This window comes from Mustela lutreola, chromosome X (assembly GCF_030435805.1).
Source record: "Mustela lutreola isolate mMusLut2 chromosome X, mMusLut2.pri, whole genome shotgun sequence".
NCBI classification, from domain to species: Eukaryota; Metazoa; Chordata; class Mammalia; order Carnivora; family Mustelidae; genus Mustela; species Mustela lutreola.
In genome coordinates, this window is record NC_081308.1 from 99,450,718 (window position 1) to 99,461,216 (window position 10,499).

Sequence of the window (10,499 nt, forward strand, 5' to 3'; positions counted from 1 at the left end):
AGGACACTGGGATCATGACCTGAGCCAAAGGCAGATGCTTAACCGACTAAGCCACCCAGGCGTCCCTCAGTCCAGTTTTATATAGACTGTTCACAGCTACTAGTGTGACAGTGCTGTACAAAATCCAAACTGTCCCCTCCTATTGCCAGGATATTCATCCCTCACTGGAATCATTAAATAGTGAGTGGGGAACATTTCTGTATCTGTGGATATGGGGCTAACAGGATATTTATTTCATTAACCTCAGGGACAGTGGCTTAAATAAGCAGAGGGGCTGATCAGTATCTTTGGCCACTGAATCCCAGCAAACTACAGTGTGAAGTCATGAAATGGTCACAGTGGATGACATCACAAAGGGCTTGCAGGGTATAAAGCCCAGAGCATCTCTAGGTCCGGACTTATTTCTCCCACGGGTGTGTGGTGACTGGAAGGGTTTCTGTTATAGGGCTAGTAAAAGACTGGTATATTTTCCTCTTTTTCATGCAGAATCTTTACTTAGAGAAGTTGATTTGTATCCATGGCAAGGGTAATCAAAAATCCTTTCTTTCCTTTTCAGGTCACAGTTTTAGAAGAAAACCAAAGAGTGTGATCTACAGTGCGTGCTGCGGACCCCGGAGTTCAAGGTTAGACCAGGAACAGACGCTGCCCCCACACTTCTGATAGGTAAGTAAGTTCGCTCAGTTGTATTCCGATGCTGTGCTGTCCTGCACATATGCTCCTTTGTCGTCGGCCTCTCACTGAAATTCCTCTGTTCATATCTGGTTATCACCATGTCCATGTACCTTCAGTCTCTCTAATGGTTCGTTATGATGATCGTGAGAGATCAAGAGCCTGGGAGAATGGAACTATTAACCCATCTGGTAAGTTCCAAACTCAGCCCAGAAGAGGCCGTGATTCGACCAGAGCTGATTTCATGCACCTGATAGGCATGGAATGTAAATTGTACCTTGTGTTTTATTCCCTTGATATTTACAAGCGTGACTTTCTGGAAAAAATGCTTTAATCCAGTTTATCCTGATGCCATGGACGTCTTGGAGAAATCAGGTGTACATCAGACTTTAGTTAATATTATAGCTCGGTTTTTAGTGCCCAAGGTTGGACAAAGAAAGGCAGTGTTCTTTCAGTAACTTGAGGCCTTCTAAAGGTGTCAGAGTAGCCTGATCATACTTGCCTTAACCTGAGAAGTAGGGAAGATTTGACGTGATCCTGTTTGTTTCCCTGGACTGCTGAGGAAAAGAGCTTCTGTCATCTTCTATGGGATCAAAAGGATGAAGCTGACTTCCCCTGTGAAATGTAGTCTGCTGGAGCATGAACTCGCTTGTCATTTCTTTCTAAGACGAAAGCTACCCTTGTGAATGCCAATTCTATGTTCTTCTTTTGGTCTGTGACACAGGGCAGGCTCACAGTAATAGCGAGAGAGGAGTAGCTTATGATGATGATATATTCTGTGATTTTAACAGTAACACACATGTAGGTGATTTAGAATGTTATACAAGTTTTTAAAAGATTGATTTGTTTGAGAGAGTGAGTCAGCAAGAGAGCACAAGGAGGGGGAAGGGGCAGGGGGAGAAGCAGACTCCTCGCTGAGCAGGGAGCCCGATGCAGGGCTCCATCCCAGGACCCCAGGATCACAACCTCAGCCAAAGGCAGACGCTTAATCAGCTGAGTCACCCAGGTCCCCCTCGTTCTACAAGTCTGATCAAGGAGTCCTAAGAGACTGTTTTCTAATGGTGGTACAGGTTTGTCACCTCCTACGGACCATACCCTGGGCAGTCTCTCCTGCTGACATGGTGAGCAGTCAGGGTTCCACAGACACCGGCTTCATGTACCGTGTGTCAGTTCCTAAGCTCTGTGAACCCGCAGCTGGAGCAGGGACAGAGGAGAGCATGTGGGGAGTGGGGGAGACAGGACCCAACTCCCCCCGTGAGCTCCTCAAACTACCAGCTCTGATTTCGAACAAATCTCTTTACTTCTTCAGGTTTTAATCTTCAACTAATATGTGGGGCAGTTAAATGAAGAATTCTTAAAAATGCGTGGTCATGGACCTTTCCAGGACACTGATGTAAACTGTGGAAATTAATTTTAAAGTACATGCATGTTGGGCATCTTTAATGGGACTTTTGGTCATCTGTATATTTCCTTTGGAAAAATGTCTATTGAGGTCAATAGTCTATTTGTTTAAGTAGATTGTTTATTTTCTTTTTCCTGTGTTGAGTTATGTAAGTTTTTTTTAATACATTTTGGATATTAACCCCTTATTGGCTATATTATTTGTAAATATCTTCTCCCATTCAGTAGGTTGCATCTTGGTTTTGTTAATGGCTTCCTTTTCTGTGTAGAAGCTTTTTATTTTGGTGAAGCAGTCACTAATCATGAGGGAAATGCAAATCAAAACCACCATGAGATATCTCATGCCTGTCTGAGTAGCTAAAATCAAAAAGACAACAAATCGTAAGTGTTAGCAAGGATGTAGAGAAAAGGGGAAAGAAACCCTTGTACATTGTTGGAGGGAATGTATGTTGGTACAACCACTATGGAAAATAGTGTAGAGGTTCCTCAAAAAATTAAACATAGAAATACCATATGATCTAGTCATTCCACTACCATTCAACTACTGGATATTTACCCAAGGAGAATGAAAACCCTAATTCCAAAGGATATATGCACCCCTATGTTTGTTGCAGCTTTATTTAGAGTAGCCAAAATATGGAAGCAACCTAAGTGTCCCTCAGTAGATTAATAGATAAGGAATATGTGGTATCTGTGTGTGCGTGCGCGCACACACACACACACACACACACACACACACCACTGGAATATTACTCAGCCATAAAAAAAGAATGAAAGCTTGCTGTTTGCAATAACTTGGATGGACCTAGAAGGTATTATGCTAAGTGAAATAAGTCAGGGAAAGACAAATATCATATGATTTCACTTCTATGTGGAACCAAAAAACCCACAAATAATTAAAAAATAGACTCTTTTTAAAAAAAATATTTTATTTATTTGAGAGAGAGAGACAGTGAGGGGAGAGTATGAGCGAGAAGAAGGTCAGAGGGAGAAGCAGACTCCCTGTGGAGCTGGGAGCCTGATGCAGGACTCGATCCCAGGACTCCAGGATCATGACCTGAGCTGAAGGCAGTCGCTTAACCAACTGAGCCACCCAGGCGCCCAAAAAAATAGACTCTTAAATACAGAGAACAAACAGGCAGTTGCCGAGGGGAGGTGGATGATGGGATAGGCAAAATAGAAAAAAAGGGGATAAAAAGACACAGGCTTCCAGTTTCTAAATGGGTCATAGAGATGAAAAGTACAGCATAGGGCCACTTGGGTGGCTCCATCGGTTAAGTGTCTGCCTTCTGCTCAGGTCATGGTCATGGTCCCAGGGTCCTGTAACCAAGCCCCATGTTAGGCTACCTGCCTGCTTCTCCCTCTTCCTTCGCCCCTCCCCCCACTAGTGTGTTCTCTCTCTCACTCTGCTGTCAAATAAAGAAAATCTTTAGGGGCCCCTGGGTGGCTCAGTCATTACGTGTCTGCCTTTGGCTCAGGTCATGATCCTGGGGTCCTGGGATGGAGCCTTGCATCAGGCTCCTTGCTCAGCAGGAAGCCTGCCTCTCCCACTCCCCCTGCTTGTGTTTCCTCTCTTACTGTCTCTTTCCCTGTCAAATAAAATCTTTCCAAAAAAATAAAATAAAATCTTTAAAAAAAGGTACAGCATAGAAAATGTGGTTAATAATATTATATTAATGTTGTATAGTGACAGTGACTATACTTATGGTAAGCACTGAGTAATGTATAGGGTTGTATAATGAATATGTTGTACACCTGAGACTAATATAACATCATATGTCAATTATACTTCAATAAAAAAATTGAAATACACATGTACACATACATAGACAAATTTGCAGTTATTTCAGGAACTTTAAAGAAACCTTTGGGTTGGTTGTTTTTTTTTTCTTTTTGTAGCATGGTAGGGAAACTGTAAACAAGTAAAACATTTGTTAAATGGCAAGTGCTTAAAGAAATACATGATACAGGGGCACCTGGGTGGCTCAGTCCTGGGATGGAGCCCGGCATCAGGTTCTCTGCTTAGTGGAGAGCCTGCTTCCCCCTCCCCCTCTGCCTTACTCTCTGCCTACTTGTGATCTCTCTCTTTGTCAAATAAATAAATAAGATCTTTATTTATTTGACAGACAGAGATCACAAGCAGGCAGAGGCAGGCAGAGAGAGAGGAGGAAGCAGGGAGCCTAATCCCATCCAGGCTCCATCCCAGGACTCTGGGATCATGACGTGAGCAGAAGGCAGAGGCTTTAACCCACTGAGCCACCCAGGTGCCCCAATAAATGAAATCTTAAAAAAAAAAAAGAAATATATGATACAATCTTACCAACCATGAAAAAATACGAAGCTTTAATACAAAGCTTTATGATTAGAAATTATAAATAATAAATTAAATAAAAATTTGAATAAATTTTGGTATATATGTTCATGTAATAACATCACCAAATCAACATAAGGAACATATTCACTGTCCCCTGAAATTACCCTCTGTCATCCTCCCCTTACACAGCCCTGTCCCTACTATCGCCTAAAAGCCGTTGATCTGTATACCATGATACAAAATTTTAAATTTTCTGGAGTTTTATATAAATGAAATCGTAGAGTGTGCACTCTTGTTTTTCTTGGCCTTTGAAACTCAGAATAGTTATTGTGAGTGGTGTTCCATTGTATAGACATGTTCATAGACAGTGGGAGTATTTCTAGCTTTGGGCCATTATAAATAAAGCTAGGTACCTATGTGTGTGGGTCTTGGCATGAACTTTCATTTCGTATACCTTCATTTCTTTTGAGGTGTAATTTACCTATTGTAAAATTCACTTTTCAACGTGTACAGAATTATACAAGTTTTGACAAAAGTATTCAGTCATGTAGAATATTACTGTGACTCCAGAAAGTCTTCTCAGGTTCCTTTGTAGTCTGTGATCTCATTCTATTTCCTGACCTTGGCAACCGCTGATCTAATTTCTGTCCATACAGCTCTGTCTTTTTATTTAAGTCATATACATGGAATCGTAGATCAATAGTCCTTTTGTTTCTGGCTCCTTCTACATAGCACAGTACTTTCAAGATTTATCCATTGTGTATCCTCATCAGTGGTTCATTCATTTTTATTATTGAGTATTTCTTCGTATGGATATATTTTATTTACCTACTATTCACCTGTTGCTAGACATTCAAATTGTTTCCAGGATTTGGGGTTTCTGAAAAGCCTTATGGGAGAACTTTAGATCTTCATGTGGGTTCGAGTTCCAGTCTAGAACCCTTTTATTTCAACCTAAAGGAGTTCATCATGCACTTCTTGCAGGACATACTTAATGGTAATGAACTCCCTTCAGCTTTTATGTATCTGAATTTCTCATTCCATTTCATGTAGCGTTTTTGCCGTGATTTTGTCCTGTTCTTTCATTTGGGACATACTGTGTCTTCAGTTTGTCTGTTTCTATGTATCAAGAAAATCCGCGACATTTCCTGATCTTGAAGGTAATAGCCTTGCCAAGTAGAGGTCCTGCGGTGCCCTAGAGTGCAGTGTCCTCCACTCACCAGAACCAGGCGCTCCCGGGGTGTGTGGTATGTGCCCTGTTTTGTGGCGAAGCTGCACTGCATTCCTTCAGGTTTCACTTCCTTTCAATAGGGGGTTCTTTGTAGAATTGCAAGCTAGTAACCTCATTCTCTCTGCCATGATCTCTAAGGTCACTCTTCTGGATAACAACAAAATGGTATATCTCTCCTCCTTTCCCTGCTTGGAGTGACCTAACTTGGTTTCCTTGAAGTATTTAATTTAAACATTTTAGGACGTGCAGGTGGTTCAGTCAGTTAAGCAACTGACTCTCGATTTTGGCTCAGGTCATGCTCTTGGGGTCTTGAGATCAAGCCCTGCGTCCAGCTCCATGCCTAAGATTCTCTCTCCCTCCATCTCTCCCCCTGCTTGCATTCTAAATGAATAAATACATACATAAATAAAATCTTTAAAAAATTGTGATAGTGCTATTTCATGTAGACTTGCTGTAATTTGAATTTGCCTTTTCTTCCCATGTGAATGACTTATATAATTGTTGCTGAACAAATGCCAGGTTGATTACTATGTTAATGTTATTTAAATCTAGATTCCTAAATCTAGTTATGAAAGCATAACTACAGTTAGGTTCTTTTTTAAAAAAATTTTTTTTTTAATTTTTAAAAATATACTCGACATTGCCTGTCTCTCTGCCTGCCTCTCTGTCTACTTGTGATCATTGTCTGTCAAACAAAAAAAATTTTTTTAAAAATCTTTAAAAATAAATAAATAAATAAAAAGAGAGCCTTAGAATCAGCTTAATTTGGGGCTGGCATTGTCACCGGGTACCGTAAGAAAGAAGCAGCTTTTTTACAGCTTTTCTGTAAAATTTTTTTCAGGAATCTCTATACCCAAAGTGGGGCACAAACTCACAACCCTGAGACCAAGTGTCACATGGTCTACTGACTCAGCCAGACAACCCTATCTGTCACAGCTCTTACTTTTTATTTCACTTTTTATTCTTTAAAATATTTTATTTATTTTTTTGACAGAGAAAGAGATCACTAGTAGGCAGAGCAGCAGAGAGAGAAAGAGAGAGAAAGAGTGGGAAGCAGGCTTCTGGTTGAGCAGAGAGTCCAATGCAAAGCTCGATCCCAGGACCCTGAGATCATGACCTGAGCCAAAGTCAGAAGGTTAACCCACTGAGCCACCCAGGCTTCCTATCACAGCTTTTTTTTTTTTTTTTTTTTTTTTTTTTTTTTTTTTTTTAAGATTTTATTTATTTATTTGACACAGAAAGAGAGATCAGAAGTTGGGGGGGGGGCGGGGAAGCAGGCTCCCCGATGAGCAGGCGGGGCCATGCAGGCCTTAATCCCAGGACTGTGAGATCATGACCTGAGCTGAAGGCAAAAGTTTAACCCATTGAACCACCCAGGCACCCCTGTCACAGCTTTTAAAAACACATGTGTTAAAAACAGCACTGAAAAATAATTTTAAGAAAACTAAATTTCAGCGCTTGGTGATTTATTCTCATCACCAATGTTTAAAATTAAAATGAAAGTATGTATGTTCTTCCAGTGGCTCCCTGCATGGCTTCTCTTGTTCTGAGTCATTTAAAGTGGCAAGATAAAGTAATTACAGGAAGTCCTAAGAAGTCTCAGCTTTGTTATTAAAGGCTGTGGCTTCAAATAAGTCACTTACTCTCCTCAGATTTTCATTTCTCCTTCATTTAACAGGAGAGAATAAGATTAGTGAATTAATAAGGCCCCTCCCAGTTTACATGTTTCAGATTTGTGTGATTCTATTTTTTTTTTTTTTTAAGATTTTATTTAGGGGAACCTAGGTGGCTTAGTCAGTTAAGCTTCTGCCTTTGGCTCAGGTCATGATTCAAGGGTCCTGGGATCAAGCCCTGCATCAGGCTCCCTACCTGCTTCTCCCTCTCCCACTCCCTCTGCTCGTGTTCTCTCTCTCTCTCAAATAAATAAATAAAATTTATTTTACTTTTATTTTTTAATTTTATTTATTTTTTTAGAGAAATTTGTCAGATTTTATTTATTTGTCAGAGAAAGAGCACAAGAAGGGGGAGCAACAGGCAGAGGGATAAGTGGGCTCTCTGCCAAGCAAGAAGCCCAGGGTGGTACTCGATCCCCGGACCCTGGCTGGGATCATGACCCAGGCCAGAGGCAGATGCCCAACAGGCTGAGCCACAGGGCATCCCTGTGACTCTGACTTTATGTGTGGTTACACACTGTTAAACCAATTTAAATTACAAGCAGAACGATTGAGCGCCTTTCTGAAAATATACAAATGAACCATTTACATAAAAAAGGAAATTGTGGACAGTGTGCTTATATAGGCACCAAGCATGGGAGGGGGGAAAAAAAAACACTTGGAGAAGATAGCTTCAAGGAGGGGAGATAAGAGTGTGGATTCAGAGAAATCTTAACATGGATAATAGCCAAGTTAAACCATCTCACACTGGAGGTCCTCCGATCTTCTGGGAAGGTTGTCATCTGCCCATGAAGGCTCTTAGGTTGGTTTGAAATTTAAATGGACTGGAAAAGTTTTGGATCAGACCTTATGGGACATTTTCCAGGACTCAAGTAAGGATGGCTAAAACAATTAAAACAGTAAAGATGTCCGTGATAAATCATGCAGAACTTCTCTTTTCCACAAGTGAAAATGAGCTAGTTTGCTTTTGGTTGGAGACCTTTTTCTTCATTCCTTCCACTACACCCCTTACCACCAGCAATACTAGCCACACCCCCACATGAGTCTTTAATTGTGAAAATAATCATGACTGTGGATCTGAAATGTAATGCTGTAATGTATTTCATACATAATGGTGTTTGACACTATATGATTAAGTGTACATTTATGCTGGTGATCATTGCAGGTAAATGAAGAATTCAGAGCCCGGAAAGAAGTTTAAACCAAGATGCAAAATAAGAAAAAAAAGATCAATCAACCTGGAACAGAATGCTGGCAACAGGGAACCCAGGTAACAAAACTTGACCATACTGTGTCATGTCATGGCGAGTTCTATGGCAGGAAATTATTTTGTTAGATGGAAGGAATATGGGACCAGAAGCAGACTTCCTAGCGAATTAATATTTTCATCTACATAACTCTTCAGGTTTGATTTCCTAAGACAGTGAAACATATTCATATGTAGAAGAGACTCGGGCACCAGTGTCTTAAACTGCACTGAACTCCTCCAGGTCAGCTTACGTTTGGAGGGAATATCCAGAACCTGAAGATTGCATCTTAACAGAGGAAATGCTCACTAGCTGATTGTTTTTTAAATTTGTCTTTTTGCCATTCTACTAAAAACTTACGTTGAAAGTTGCCACTGAACTCCAAATGGCCCAATCTAGCAGCCTTTTCCCAGATTCATTCTGTTTCATTGTAATATTTTATAATTTTCCACAATATTTATTTTTCTGATCCTCTTTCCCTTTTCACATCTCTGAGAAGTCAGTTACTCTCTCTTTTTTCACCCCTGAGGATTTATCCTCAGCTCATGACAGATGACATGCATTCATGAGGAGGTAGCCTCATGGAAAGGGAGCTGGGGGGCTCCTGGGGGGCACAGTCAGTTAAGCGTCCAGCTCTTGGTTTTCAGCTCAGGTTGTGATCTCATGGGTTGCGAGATCAAGTCCCGCATGGGGCTCCATGCTTGGTGGGGACTCTGCTTGAGATTCTCTCCCTCTGCTGTTCCTCAAATAAATAAATAAATCTTTAAAAACAAAGGAAAAAAAGGAAGGGAGGAAGGAAAGAAGGGAGCTGAATTAGGTGTGTGAACTGCAGTCAAGTCCTAATCATGTTTTGCACTAATGGCACGAACATTGTTCAGTCCCTTAAATCTTGACAGTCTCAGTTTCTGCATCCACAAGAAGTGAAATGAAACTTCCCCTACACATGGTACAAAGTTATAATGAGGATCAAAAGAGATAATAGGTGTAAAAACTCTGATAAGCTTATTACTATGCAAATGGCTATAACTGACAGCTGTGGGACAGACTGTTTAAAGCTAATGGCTCCCAAGGGGAACAAACCAAGACCTTATAGGGATCATCCCTATTTTGAGACCTTATATTAATTATCCATATTCGAACCAACTAGTCTAACAGACTCAAGCTGTGGAGATTGATTCCTCTTTGTATTTGCTCATCATGAAACCTAATTTTGCATCATTTGGGGGTACTGTTTCACAGAGCTTTTGATGGGGGTGCCAACTCTTCTAGCATTAGTGTTAGCAGATGCAGTCATTGTGTAGAGCTTAAAATGCTGGTCAAATGTCCATAGAAGTCTTTTGCCTTATGTCCTTGAATGGTAATAAGTATCAAAAAGCATGATAAAATGCTTTTATCACCTTGAATGTGTAAGAAAACAAATGTCTACTGTTATGAATTATTTGCTATATATTTGATTGCCAGCACTTAGACATTGGATTCTTTATGTTATAGAAGCATGGTCCTTCAGGTTGCCCTTAAATTTCAGGAGCTTTTCCACCACATTTACAGGCAGATAGAGGGCCATGCCCACCACCATCTCTACCCACGCCATCTCTACCCTGAGGAGTTGTTCCTCCTTCTCCAGCTTCTATACCTAGAATAAGTGGTAAACCATCATCGCCACGATCACCTATGATGGAAGACCTCCTCCAAAATCACCATTGGCTGTGTCTTATGGAATAAAGCAGAAATAAATGACCAACCTGAGTCCTGTGCATTTATTCTCGGGGTGCATGACTTGATTCTCCTTTGTAAGAATCAACTCAAAGGGAAAACTTTTGACTGTAGAATGTTCTCAGAATGTTCTCGAGCATCTTCTGGCCATCAGTGGTCATTAATGCAGGAAAACCGCATACCTGTGGGTAAGTATTATATAATGCTAGAAAATAACACTGCTAACTCTTGATTTCCTTCATGGGTTCATC

At 40.7% G+C, this 10,499-nt stretch overlaps 1 long non-coding RNA gene across 1 annotated transcript; it reads left to right on the top strand.

Moving 5' to 3' along the window:
- Positions 1-374: 374 nt before the first annotated feature.
- Positions 375-10,270, top strand: LOC131822154 (uncharacterized). The gene is made up of 4 exons (XR_009350104.1): positions 375-461; positions 557-663; positions 8,454-8,558; positions 10,084-10,270. It is a non-coding gene; the product is annotated as an uncharacterized LOC131822154 (long non-coding RNA).
- Positions 10,271-10,499: the final 229 nt, after the last annotated feature.